General features: G+C 36.1%; 1 protein-coding gene and 1 long non-coding RNA gene across 4 annotated transcripts in view; one reads left to right on the top strand and one right to left on the bottom strand.

Moving 5' to 3' along the window:
- Positions 1-13,172, bottom strand: part of THSD4 (thrombospondin type 1 domain containing 4) — a 450,024-nt gene that overhangs the window by 105,879 nt on the left and 330,973 nt on the right. The gene's annotated exons all lie outside the window — the stretch shown is intronic.
- The window catches only part of LOC140127412 (uncharacterized), a 157,103-nt gene that overhangs the window by 58,428 nt on the left and 85,503 nt on the right, over positions 1-13,172 (top strand). Inside the window, exon 2 of one of the 2 annotated variants that reach the window (XR_011854982.1) lies at positions 5,265-5,317. The exons of the other annotated variant lie outside the window; for it this stretch is intronic. This is a non-coding gene — a long non-coding RNA (uncharacterized lncRNA). The remainder of the gene's footprint in view (positions 1-5,264; positions 5,318-13,172) is intronic. 2 annotated transcript variants of the gene reach the window in all.

Here is a 13,172-nt window from a genome sequence, read left to right as displayed (position 1 = left end):
TGCATTATGTTTTAGATAGCATCTAATTCCTTATTGTAGCAAACAGTCCGATTGTGGAGCAGCATAGCTAGTATAATGGATCAAGTCCAATGGTGGGTGCACAACTCCAACAAACCCAATCCACCAGTTTGTAAGGTTAGATATGCAAAAAAATGAAATGAGGCAGTACTCCGGTAAGTATAAAGGTGATCTTTATTAACCCATGGCAAAATAAGGTGCAACGTTTCAGCTCATTCATAGAGCTTGATAATGGCTCTATGGATGAGCTGAAACATTGCACCTTATTTTGCCACCTTTATACTTACCAGAGTGCTGCCTCATTGCATTTTTTTTGGATAATTCCTTATTGTATTTATGCCACGTTGGGTTCTGATTGTTTCCTTTCCTTTACTTTGATTAAGAGTATTTATTGTGAACCTACCCCTACAGAACTTTATTTGTGGTTCTACTACAGTATATTCTCCGAAGTCCATTTTGCCAGAGTTGCCCTTATGTTTGTGGTTCCCTTCAATATAGTTCAATCACTTCTGTAATTTCTGTTTCTCTACTTGTGACATTTAGTTAGATTAGTATTTTATATTTTCATAATTTTTTGTGTAAATCTGATTTATTTTTCTGTAGCTTTATATGTATATTGCCAGTCATAAAGGTGTCTTTTTGTGGCAAAAGTAAGATTAAAGATTTGTGTATCCTTCTCCCAGTTGACTTTGTTCCACTTTTGATCATAATAAAAATGGGTTTAGAAGTGACAATATTCTATAATATAACTAAATGGCTAAAAAACATTATATAGGACAATATTATTTGCATGTGCAGCATATATATATATATATATATATATATATATATATATATATATATTGAGGCAACATACTGGGTAGGTACTACACCTATGACAATTCTATGACTACAAAAGTATGCTGTTCCTAAAATTACGGAGTGCGCCCAGAAGATGACTCACTACCTGTGAATGTCTATGTGCTAGTATCTGGTCTCATCAAAGATATATATACTACAGCAGTTACACTTGGACTACTAGATCCTTGGTGATGTCTAAGCTACGACCATCAGCTATTGTCAATGCATGTGTTATCTTTACCTAAGTGTTACCTTTCATTGTACAGTTATCCTGCTGTTATAATATGGTAACTGCTGAAAAGTCATACGTATACATGCCGGTATATATGCCAGTATATAATGAGGAACAATGTCCAGAGTAAAACATGAAAAAATTGGAACAAAACCAAGTAATTTAAAAACCCATCACCACATTAGCCTTATACAGAATGCCCTGGCATAGTAAACATAGGAAAAGGGCATCACCTTATAATTTGCTAATAAAACACGTTCTATAAAAAATAACAAATCATGTGTAAATTGTAATATAACCAAATTACAATATACTCATAGCTAAAATACAATGAGCCATTATATATATATTGTGGGGGTTTTGGCCCAGTAGAGACCGTGGTAGCGGGGTGCTGTGATGCAGTTCACGACAGTGACACCAAAGTATAGTCCAAAACAGGTCTAGCCTGCGTTTATTTCAGCAGGAAAAATAAAACAGCCTTTACATTCAGGCATCAAAAACAAAATAATATCCTACCCGTCAGGGTGCTAACTAAACAATGGTTCTCTGACTCACCACTAACAAAAACACTTGGCTGCTCCAGGCACAGTCTCCTTCCAGAGAGACAACACTTTCAGCTCTGCTCAGCGGCTTTATGCAAAACTGATTAGGCTGCTCCCACCACCTGTGTCCAAGGTGCTGGACAACACAACCTCAGCACTAAGGCCTTGCATAATAGCAAAACCTAGGGGAAACATACCGCCCATCCACAGTTAACCCCTTCAGTGTCTCACAATATATATATATATATATTTGTATGGTACTTTTTATTAAGAAAAATATATTTTCCTAACAAAAAGGACAAACAGACATAGACTTAATACCATGGATGACACATCAAATCATCTTTTATTCTTTAACCATTCATATTGGAAATAACTTGACAGCCAAATAAGTACCAGTACTTTATTAGGCATTGTCCAGATGAGATTACACCACTAGATGAAATACTTATTGTGTCACCACGATAACCAAGATTGACTTTTCAAGAGGCATCAAAAAATTTTCAAGGTCTGTTAGTGTTGGTCAGATTAATAGAAAAGCCCTGAATGTGGTTTATAATAGTAGCATTCTTATATTGATCCCAGCATTATGATACCAAGTAAATGCTCATTCATCTGCAAATAGGGTTTCAGTAAAGTGGAAGCCTTTAATTCCATAGTACAACAAAGAGCAGATAGTTGATAGCCCATGATGCCTGTCCCTTGTATAACTTGCATCCTTCTGGGAACATTCATTCGTCCCCCTTTCACAAGCTTTTGCTCCATCCTTAGTGTTTACAACTTTTCCTGCACAAAGCCGTCTGTCATTAGTGACCCGGTTTGAAAGGTCTTAAGTATGACTGGCCCCGAATTATTCCTTCAATGAACCTTTTACACTGGGCATCTTCCACTGCATTCCCCTGGAAGCAGGTGGCTTAGAATTTTGTTCAACTGAGTTAGAATTCATTACCAACACACAATGGTAGCTAAGTCTCTACTGGCCAAAATACTTCCCTCATCCAAGACAGACAATGCCGCTGCTAAGAGACCTTTATGAACTACTGGTCCAGACAGTGCACTTGTGTATTTGGTGGTAAATGCCAGCATACTTTGAAGCAACAACTTTCCCTCAAATGTGACAATAAGAATCTTTGGTAAACCACTGTTTACATTTTTACATTTTAGTATGTATCGTAAAATTAAGGACAAGACAATTTTATGTATGTCTAAATATTTCCCTTACTTTACTATTCATACACATGTTCTGTGGATGCACCTTACATTCAGATACTACATATATGTGTAAAAAGTGAATGTCACAAAGATAAGCAAAGACATAAAACAAAATGTTGAACCTTAGTTCAAGCAAATATACAAAACAACCATGTGCTATGCCTAAGTATACAATCTTTATTAATTTAGACAACAAATCAATAATATACACCAAACCAAAAACCAATAAAAACATTTAAAAAGGAAAAAGATCCTCTGTACAAAACCCAAGGGAGGGTAGGGCATGTGATAAGGCCAACCAAAACAACTCCTCCCTACCCAGCCCCAAACCCTATGTGTGTCCAGCTACATGAGTATGAAAAATTGCAGAGTAGCCAAGAAATATACAACATCATAGCACAAAGATATCCATAGAGAAAGAATAATACCAGTCAATATAGTTACTAGGTGGGCCGGACAGACGGGGAAGGGGCTTAGTTCAAAGCCTTAGCATCCCGCCAATCATGGACCACTGATACTGCAATTGTGGCATCTTCTTGTGTAATAGAACAGCTGTGGCACCAAGGCTGCATATTACTTTTCACTCCTCTTGTGGCCATAGTTTGGTATGTTTCCCTGTGTGTCATGGTCTACACCAAATTCTGTCTTCATTTTGAAAATAAAGAGAAACTTCACTATCATAAACTATTTGACATGTCACAGAGTACTTAGCTGAGCACTGTGTTCATTTAGCTATGCCCAACTATCCTTGATGAATTTGGGAAAACTTGGTGGTTCAAAGTGCTGCTTTGGAGCAATAGACATTTCAACATTGGAATGATGTTGTCTTCTTGGAAAAAGTCCTCAGACACACTTGCTAAATCTGGTTAGTATTTGTTTGGCTCTATAAAAGAGGAATGTTGAGCAACATTTGCCTACTTTTCACATGTAGCATTTCTTTCTTGAACACATTTTTGAATTATTACTTGAAAGCTTAAAGGCAACCTTGCATGTGAGTATAATATGAACTGACAATAAGAAGCCAATCAGTTGAATGCATATTACTTTTCACCCCAACAAAAGTGGAAGATCCAAGCTCCCTTACCCCTCTATCAATACTCATCCACACAAAAAGTAAAAGGTTTACTACAATTATTCTTTAAATCCTTTCAGCTGGCTATAAACATTTTGTAACATAAAGGTTGCTTCACAGCCCAGCAAAAAGCTCCAAAGTTCTCAAAGTCAGTCAATTATCTAATTAGTGAGGGTCTGCTAACAATTGTTAGAAATCTACTGATTAGCATCTTGGATTTCAACATGTTCAGTCCTTTATCCCTTGAGGAAATAAGCTGCTGTAAAATAGAGCTGGTGCAGTCTTTTAATTGAAAAACATGCATACTCAACTGAGCCATGCATGCATGTCTATGATGAAATAAGAATGTCAGACTGGAATTGAAGCCTAAAAAACCCACTAAATATTGTGATTAACAAGCAGTCAGCCTCACATGACTTAAAGATGGATTAGCACAGACACTTAATATTAGTAGATGACAAACCTACAAAAACATCTTTGTAAAATAAAGGATTATAACATTTCTATAGAACGGGAATAACCAATTCCCTAAACTTGCTAAATGACCAGACTCCTTTGACATTGGGTACAAAGCTTTCTAATCTGGAATGGCCATGCACAAAAAGACATTGAATTTGATTGTTCAACTACCATTCAATAGCCTCCTTCAGCCTCCTTTAGATTTAGCCTCCTTCGTTCAAAGCAATGTTGATGGTTACAGGCATCAAAAACTGTAGTTCTCCAAATATCAGAACAGTTTACAAATACTTTACCATGATATAAAGCAATACAAGTACATTACATTATTTCCTTCTCATTCATACATCATAGCAATTGTAAATACTAGCTCACAAATAGGAAAATGTCCAATACAGAAAACTCACATAGTTAGAAGGCACTTTAACAGCAAAACCAACAGGAATTTTTTAAAGTTCTATTTTATTGTGTGAAATATGACTTGTATCATTTCCTTCAATGTAAAAGCTGTCCTTAGGTTTATATACACAATATATCTAATGGCCTTCTGACTAGTAAACCATATAAACATAAAATATGTCTTTTGTGCTTGTGAAAGATATTAGAAATGAAAATGCTGAATTTGACATTGACTTTGGTAAATGTATATATCATGTATGTATTTCTATTAGCGGGGGTCATCAAACTGTCATTTTCCAAGGTGAATGACACATTTGGTTATTAGGTGAAATAGATTTTTGTATCTCATTGCTACAACTCAAGTCAATTCTCTGATCTATGATTTACAATCAGCCCGCAATTCATATAAGAGAAAGATGTAAGAAAATCATTATATTTTATATTGCTATTTTTTTTCTTAAATCTCTGCCTGCATTATTACAACTTTCCCCAGAAAGATAAGAAAAGGAATGAATGGAACCGACATAACTATACATTTATATCAATGTAAGTGACTTTAGAAAGCATTTCACTGTAATAAAAAGTTATTGCTTGGCTAAGATTCTGCATGATGTGCCAATATATCATATCCATCCTTATTTCACTGCCTTTAGAGTGTTAGACAACAATGTATTATTTCAGATTTGTCAGTAAAAAAACACTGTATACAGCATATAAAATCTGCATAATGATTTGCAGCAGTAGAAAAAGTGAATGGCACTCAACCTTTTGTGTTGCTTCTTCCTTCAAATTTATTTAAACATACTCACATACAAGCATTGCATGGGGTAGGGTGGAAAAAAACAACACCTCAAATGTGAAGTAGTGGGTAGTTTTGAGCCGGAAGAAGCACAGAGTTGCGAAATGGCTGTTGCACCCACACATTTGAGATGTTGTTTTTCTCCTCCCTACACCATGTAATGCTTGTATGTGAGTATGTTTAAATAAATTTGAAGGAAGAAGTAACAAAAAAAGGAGATGCCATTCACTTTTTCTACTGCTTTAAGTCTAATTGGATGTTTATTCATGAATAGAGCACAACCCCTGAAGCCACCAATCTCCAAGTTTGAACTTAAGTGTTTTTTGGTCATTGTTATTCAAGGCCTGTAAGCAGTGCCGCACATGTGTTTTTCTTGCATATATGAAAATTTGCACAATGACCGTTTTCTTGCAATATGTAGCTTTCATTAGAAGAAATTAAAGTCTGATCACAATGTTATGTCAAAAAGCTTATATGCAAGTAAAAGTTAAATAAGGAGTAATTGAGAGTAGGAATTATAACTAAAAACACTTAAAACTTTTAGAATTTTTTGAAATTGGAAGATATATCATTTCTATGAATTATTTATTTTGTTAATGAATATTTTCCTTATCTCTGCCTATAAGTTAATACATCATGATTCTCTCCAATTTATATGATTGCCTTGTACACATACCCTGTGAAACTTTACTTTGGCCCATGCCAAATGGCAACTGTTTCTGGGCTGCAGATCACGTGACCCATGCACCATAAGCCATACTTCTGGAATGCCTAACTGTGTCATGGCATTGCTCATGACGTGCTTCCATATTCCTTATTTCCAACGCTCGAAGACACAAAAATTCCCTCCAGCAACTTGGCAACACAATTTTTACTATATTGATTAAACGTGATTATTAGCAGGCAAGAGGCCCCACAATAATTTTACAAAAAGCAGACTAGATTTAGAGAATGTCGTAACAGTATTTGGTTTACATTATTTAAAAAATACTTAGCTGGGTAAAGTGAAAAATATTATTAAATAAATAAATTAAGACTAGATAACCATTCCATAAACATTCTACAATACACAATGCTCTATATCTTTTTTCACCTCTTTCTGTATAAACCATGGTGAACCATGACCATGCACCCTAAGTCTCCATTATTTAGTCCATCTAGTAGCTAAAATATAGAGAAAGGAATACAAATGTGAATAGAATTTTCAGGGGGGGGTCCCTTTCAGTTTGCATTGCTTTTCATTGGTCAGAATAGTGAAAATATGTACCTTTCAAATATATTTATTGTATGCAAATTAGGGTAAAAAAATATATGCTTAGAGATCATTTCCATCTAAAAATCTACCTTTATTCATGACTTCAATAAATCATAAGCAGTGATCCAAAAATATCCAATTCTGTATTTTCTGATGCAACATTTGCAAAGAAAGAAGGAAATACATGGGTATGTTTTTACTACTAGCCTGTCATTTAAATACACAGCATTTATTCAATTAATGTCTTCCTGTCCAATAAAATATTTACAAGTGAGTTTAATACACACATAAAAATGGTCAATATTACTTTGCTAGAGCCAGCGCTTCATTTTAAAGTGCCGATGAAACCTATTATTGGCTGGCTAAAGGATGAGGATGTCTCCACTGAAATTACATTGCAATTTACATCCGCTATAAACACCTTAATGTTATGGCTATATAGTTATTCAGTCATTAAATTCTACTCTTGTGATTTCCTCTTTGCCCTTAAAAGAATTGTTGCAAGTACTGCTTAGTATTGAACGTTGCTCGTGTCTACTCTGTATCCAGTGTTACATTTCCTTTTGCATTTTAGTATCGCATTTTTGCAGCAGATTTTTTTTGTTTTAATGCCTAGTATTTTCCTGGGGTTAAAAAGTACTGAAACTGTGGTATGGGGTATACCATGAGTACATTTTTTAAGACACGTCTAAGCAAAAAAGGTCTCATGCAGGAAACCTGGTCACTTGGTTCAGTTGCTTTGGTAGTAACCCCTGTAAATGGAGACACCTAAACATATCACCCATCCCATCCAAAGTTCATAGGCTATTAGGGATTGTGACCACTTGTGAACTACTTGTGTTGTAATTCATAACTTAAGAGACTCTGACAGGGGCAGTCCCCTACTTAAAAACACCCAACTTACATAGACCCCTAGTTACAAACGGACAAGTGGATGTTGGTAATTTACTGTATTTCAGCCTTAGGATACAATAAACAGCTACAACAGTCAGTCCAACATTTTTAATATCCAATTGTCAAAGAGACCAAAAAATATTTTTCTGGATCTACAATGATAAAATATACAGTTTCGACTTGTAAACAAATTCAACTTAAGAACAAACCTTAAGAATTGCCTGTATTTGTTTTTTGAACTCTCCCTCCCGATTACCCCCATACATAAATTATATATATACATATATATTACAAAGCAGACAACCCAAGGGCCCTGTAAAAGTTATATATATATATATAATTGAATTCAGCTATAACCTTATAACCTGTGGTGAAACAATGGCAACCAAAGATCATTTCGTATGCAGTGCCATCACAGGGGATACAAAAAGCAGAGCTCTAGTAGACTATACATTAAAATATATTGAAGATACCATCCTCCACATCAGACATTTGTGAAAAAAACACTATGAAATAAGGTTATTTCAAATAAGACTAAAGGTTAGTAAGGATCTATTTTTAGAATACCAGGATAATGCTATAGTGCATATTTTATACAGTAGGTAGACAATTTCCGCAATGTTATAGAATGGAGACCATCTTTCTCTGTACTTCTATTGGCAGAGCAACAGCAAGCTTCTGGAAAAATGCATTTCCCCAGAGGCCAAATTCATAAGCAGATCAATGATGTTAAGACATCTAGTTTTCTGGATACATTACACTACACAAATTATAAAATGTTCATTTAGTTTTACATTCTTTTGGATGAATTTGGGTCCTTTCACTTACCAGTGTTCTGACTTTTTAAACAGGAAATAATACAATCATGGTATATAAAGCTTATTATATACATACTATGAAGGTATCAAATACTACTTCATACTCTGTTCTACAGTTCATGCCGAAATCCTTTATACTAAGCATTATTATTACTAATAATAGATAGGAGGAACCTATCTTAAAACCTATCACAGCTTATCACATTCCCTAACTGCATGAAACTTCAACTCTCTTTACTAACCTATCCTGTGCACTCCTCCCTTCTGTTATCCGGCAAACACCAGATGCCAATCTACAGACTTCTCTGCAGTTCCAAAGACCTTGGACTCTGTATAACAAGGTGGTGTTATGATGACTGGTTCAATCAGTAGAATTATTTATTTACTACATTATTATTAAAGTATTCTGTTCCCTTATAAATAATGGCTGGACCACAATACAGCCCTTGTGTCACCCCTTCCTTCTCATAGACTGTAAACTCTTGTGAGCAGGTCCTCCCTTCTATTGTTCCATATGACTATGTTTTTGCTCTGTAATGTATAGGCGGTCCCCTACTTAAGAACACTCAACTTACATACGACCCCTAGTTACAAACAGACCTCTGGATATTGGTAATTTATTGTACTTTAGTCCTAGGCTACAATAATCAGCTGTAACAGTTATCACAGGTGTCTGTAATGAAGCTTTAGTGTTAATATTGATTCTTATGATAACCCAGCATTTTTAAAAATCCAATAGTCACAGAGACCAAAAAAGTTCTGTCTGGGGTTACAATGATAAAATATACAGTTCCGACTTATATACAAATTCAACTTAAGAACAAACCTACAGACCCTATCTTGTATGTAACCCGGGGACTGCCTGTATTATTTTATTTGTATATGTCCCCCATGATGAGTAAAAAGCTCAATAATACAAAATAAAGATTATTATTATTGATAATATATAAACATTTACAATAGTATTGAGTCACCCTTTGTGTTGCAATTTTCTACTGTATGGCTATTAAGCACATGATTTCTAGTCTTGTATGATGCATCTCTTATAAATAAAATCTTTCAGTTTCTTACATATATTGAGGAAATGATAAATCATAGAGATTTATTGAAGACAGAGTAAACAGCTCACACGGCAGCAACCCAGCATTCCCCAAATGGAGAAATACAGCCGTCATGGACAGCAGCCCATAAATAAAACTGAAGTAATTTGGCTTCTAAAGTATAAAGGTCAAGAAACATCATAAAACCATGTCCCTGACTTTAAATCTATTTAAACGTTAGAGGACCTCTGAACAATTGAATCCCTACTATTTATACAAGTTTATTGCTAGCCATTCACATCCCATAAGTGGGAGATCATGAATCAGTTACATTGGAAGTATTTATCTCTGATGTGTATTCATTTTCCTGCTGCCATACATGTGTGGGTGTCTATGACTGCGTATTTCTGCAGAAAGTTAGGTAGTTGAGGAAGAGTGTACAGTATTTATAATTTTATTATACAAGAGTCAACAAGGTTATACCGGATAAAAGATACTGTACAGAGACATTGCTGAATATAATTACTAACTTCTCAAGGGAGACGATACGAGAAAAATAACACTGCTCTTAACCGGACATATTTACTCCTTTCTAGTTTACATGGGTACAAACATAGCAAGAGACTGAGTAGTTTTTATTCTTACCATGAACTTTTACCCTCCATGTGAAATACATTGATGGCATGGATGGAAGAACAATATTGGTATTTTGTATGCAGTACAAGTAGCAGGTGAAGGGGTTATTCAGTGTAAGTAAATCAAAATGTTCATGCAGGTTTTCTGAGGATTTCCTTTCAAATTTACTCACAAGTAGCCACATACACAGGTTAGAAGAGGGATCAGTATGTGTGAAGATTGTTTATTTCTGAAATGTTTTATCCAGTACATTTCCAGATTACAATTAAATTCAACGAACATCTAAATCAAAACATATTATTTATGTAGATAACCAACTTATAACTGGCCTCAGGGGTGATGGGGGACTGTAGTGATGTGTAGTTAAGTGCTAATATTCAAAATCGACTGTGAATAATCATTATATGTAGAGACAATGGTGGCTCAGATATAAAACTGACAAAGGCGTTTTTGTCCAAAAGGGGAGATAATGGGGCACATTTACTTACACGTTCCGTCGCGATCACCGCTGTGCATTGTCCGACGAGGATTCGGGTCTGGCACGATTCACTAAGATCGTGCGTCCAATTTCCTGCATGTGTCGCTTCCCCCGCTGAGGTCCGCTGGAGTTCACCTTTTTCTTCCCGGTGTATGTGAGTGCTGATTTTGCGACACAATTTGTATTTTAAATTCCGCGGTTTGTCTGAATCAGTCGGGTTGTCCGACAGCTACGCCCCCCGATTTGCGTTGCATGAAATCCGCATGCAAAAAGGAAAACTTCGGGAAACCTGACAGAATCGCGGTCCGTGGACCCTTAGTAAATGTGCCCCTATGTTTCTGTCCCTGGTGCTGAATACATGGCTACACCACTGAGGCGTAATGCAGCCAAAGTGCACAAAACCTAATATACACAATAGTTCTTTGAGAAGTGAAGGTTCTTGAACAAGGGGAGAGGGCATAACCCTATAACAATGATCCTGTATTCTGAATTAAAGTTAAAAATTATATTTATTTTTAATTTTGGGGAAAAAAACAAGAATTATTGCAATGCACGTGGAATGGGAGATCTCGTTAGTCACAGCGCTGCGACATCCAAAAGCCACTAGCAAACTTTCAGCGATGATGATTATGCTGCTGTTGCTGCTACGTTAAACAATTTAGAGCTTGACTCCAGAGCGCAGGAAAAAGGGAAGCAATGACGTTGGGATGAATAGACATTTCGGGTGAACACAGCTCACAGCTCAGCTGTGTTCACCCGAAACGTCTATTCATCCCAACGTCATTGCTTCCCTTTTTCCTGTGCTCTGGAGTCAAAAAAGCTCTAAATTGTTTAACATAGCAGCAACAGCAGCATCATCATCATCGCTGAAAGTTTGCTAGTGGCTTTTGGATGTCGCAGCGCCATTACTGACGAGATCTCCCATTCCACATGCATTGTATCGGCTTGTTGGTCCATCTTCCTGGAAGAACGGACCAAAACAGTATCTCGTGGCTGCCAGCATCTCCTGATGCCCATAAATACTCAAGAGCATAACTGCTCGCTGACACGCTCAGATTCTTCTACCACCAGGTGAGAGTCACCATTTATCTCTATATCCGATATATCAAAGAACCACTTGAGTCTCTTTTGCGCTTTGTTTTCTTCTCTGTTTCGTGGTCCACCCCGCCATACCCGAGAGGACACACTCAGACCCAGTATCTACCCAAAGAATTATTTCAAGGCAACACCTTCAAAGTTTTGAGAGACTGCTAGGCAATGTTATTTTATGAAGCTTCCTACAATCCCAACCATACAACTTCCTTAACCTTGACCTAACCTGACCTGCTTCCACAGCCACACAAAATAGTGGTACAAACAAGAATAGGATCACCGAATGGAACAACTACCACAACAACAACAACAACTAAGTAGTGCAGCTATACTCTACTGATACTTTTTAGTATAGAATACATAATCCTAACGTATGGAAAGCTGTTAGCACTAAAAATATATTATTTTATAAATTGCTCAACCATTTTTTCTTAACACTCTTTTAACTTCTCTCTGGCCAAAATTATCTTTATACCATTCATCTTGTTGAGATTTATTTTGGAAAGTTCCTTTGCCCAATATTATATCTAATTTAGCTAATAAAGGATTACCAAAAATTCATGAAATTAAAAGACAAAAAGTAGAAGAATATTTATTACATTTTTTTACTTACTATGAAATCATTGCTAAATCATCAACAAGATTTTAAGCACAATGCAGCATGGACTGAGAGGCTGAGAGAGGAAAAGCACAGAAAGCACAGATCTAATTGCCTCCCGAGGGTGATATAGTATTTGGATAACTATATTGGCAAGCCAGGTCTACAGTAGTATTCCTTCAGAAAGATCTCCATAAAACAACTGCTGTCAAGTTTAAGTGAATTCCTATGAGATACCATCATGTAGTTGTTTACCAGTTGTATAAAGAACAGCTCTTGCCACATTATCAAACATTGCATCAATGATCTGGTGTCTTAATATGTGCAGAATTTCCCAAACAGAGAAAACAACCAAGGCTACATGGACAGGACTGCATAAAATTTTTGGTCTGCAAGTAATGGGCCACAAGCAAATCTGGGCAGAAACAGGACCAGCTCTATAATTCATGCCATGGCCACGCGGCACTTTCACAGTGCATGCACCACATTGTGATTGTGCACAATAGAAGTCATTGACCCACATTTAGCAAAAGTAGTGCAACTTTTTTTTGGTGCTCAAGTAAAGATTTATGAATAGAGCCTACAGTGGGAAAAAGCTGGAAAATAAAAATCCAGATTAAAGTCTTACAGTACACTAGTCAAAAATAGTAGTCTCTTTTGGTGAATGTTACACTGTAGTTACTAATATGGTAAGTTAATGACACAGAACTTTTTAGGTAGTCCATTGTTATAACAAGCAATGGTGACCCTAATCCAAGAAGGTAGATCCTAGTGCAGAGGGTCCATTCATG

The sequence above is a fragment of the Engystomops pustulosus genome, chromosome 4 (genome assembly GCF_040894005.1).
Source record: "Engystomops pustulosus chromosome 4, aEngPut4.maternal, whole genome shotgun sequence".
Taxonomy (NCBI): Eukaryota; Metazoa; Chordata; class Amphibia; order Anura; family Leptodactylidae; genus Engystomops; species Engystomops pustulosus.
The sequence above is the reverse complement of the archived record's forward strand: the minus strand, read 5'-3'. Positions and strand labels throughout refer to the sequence as shown.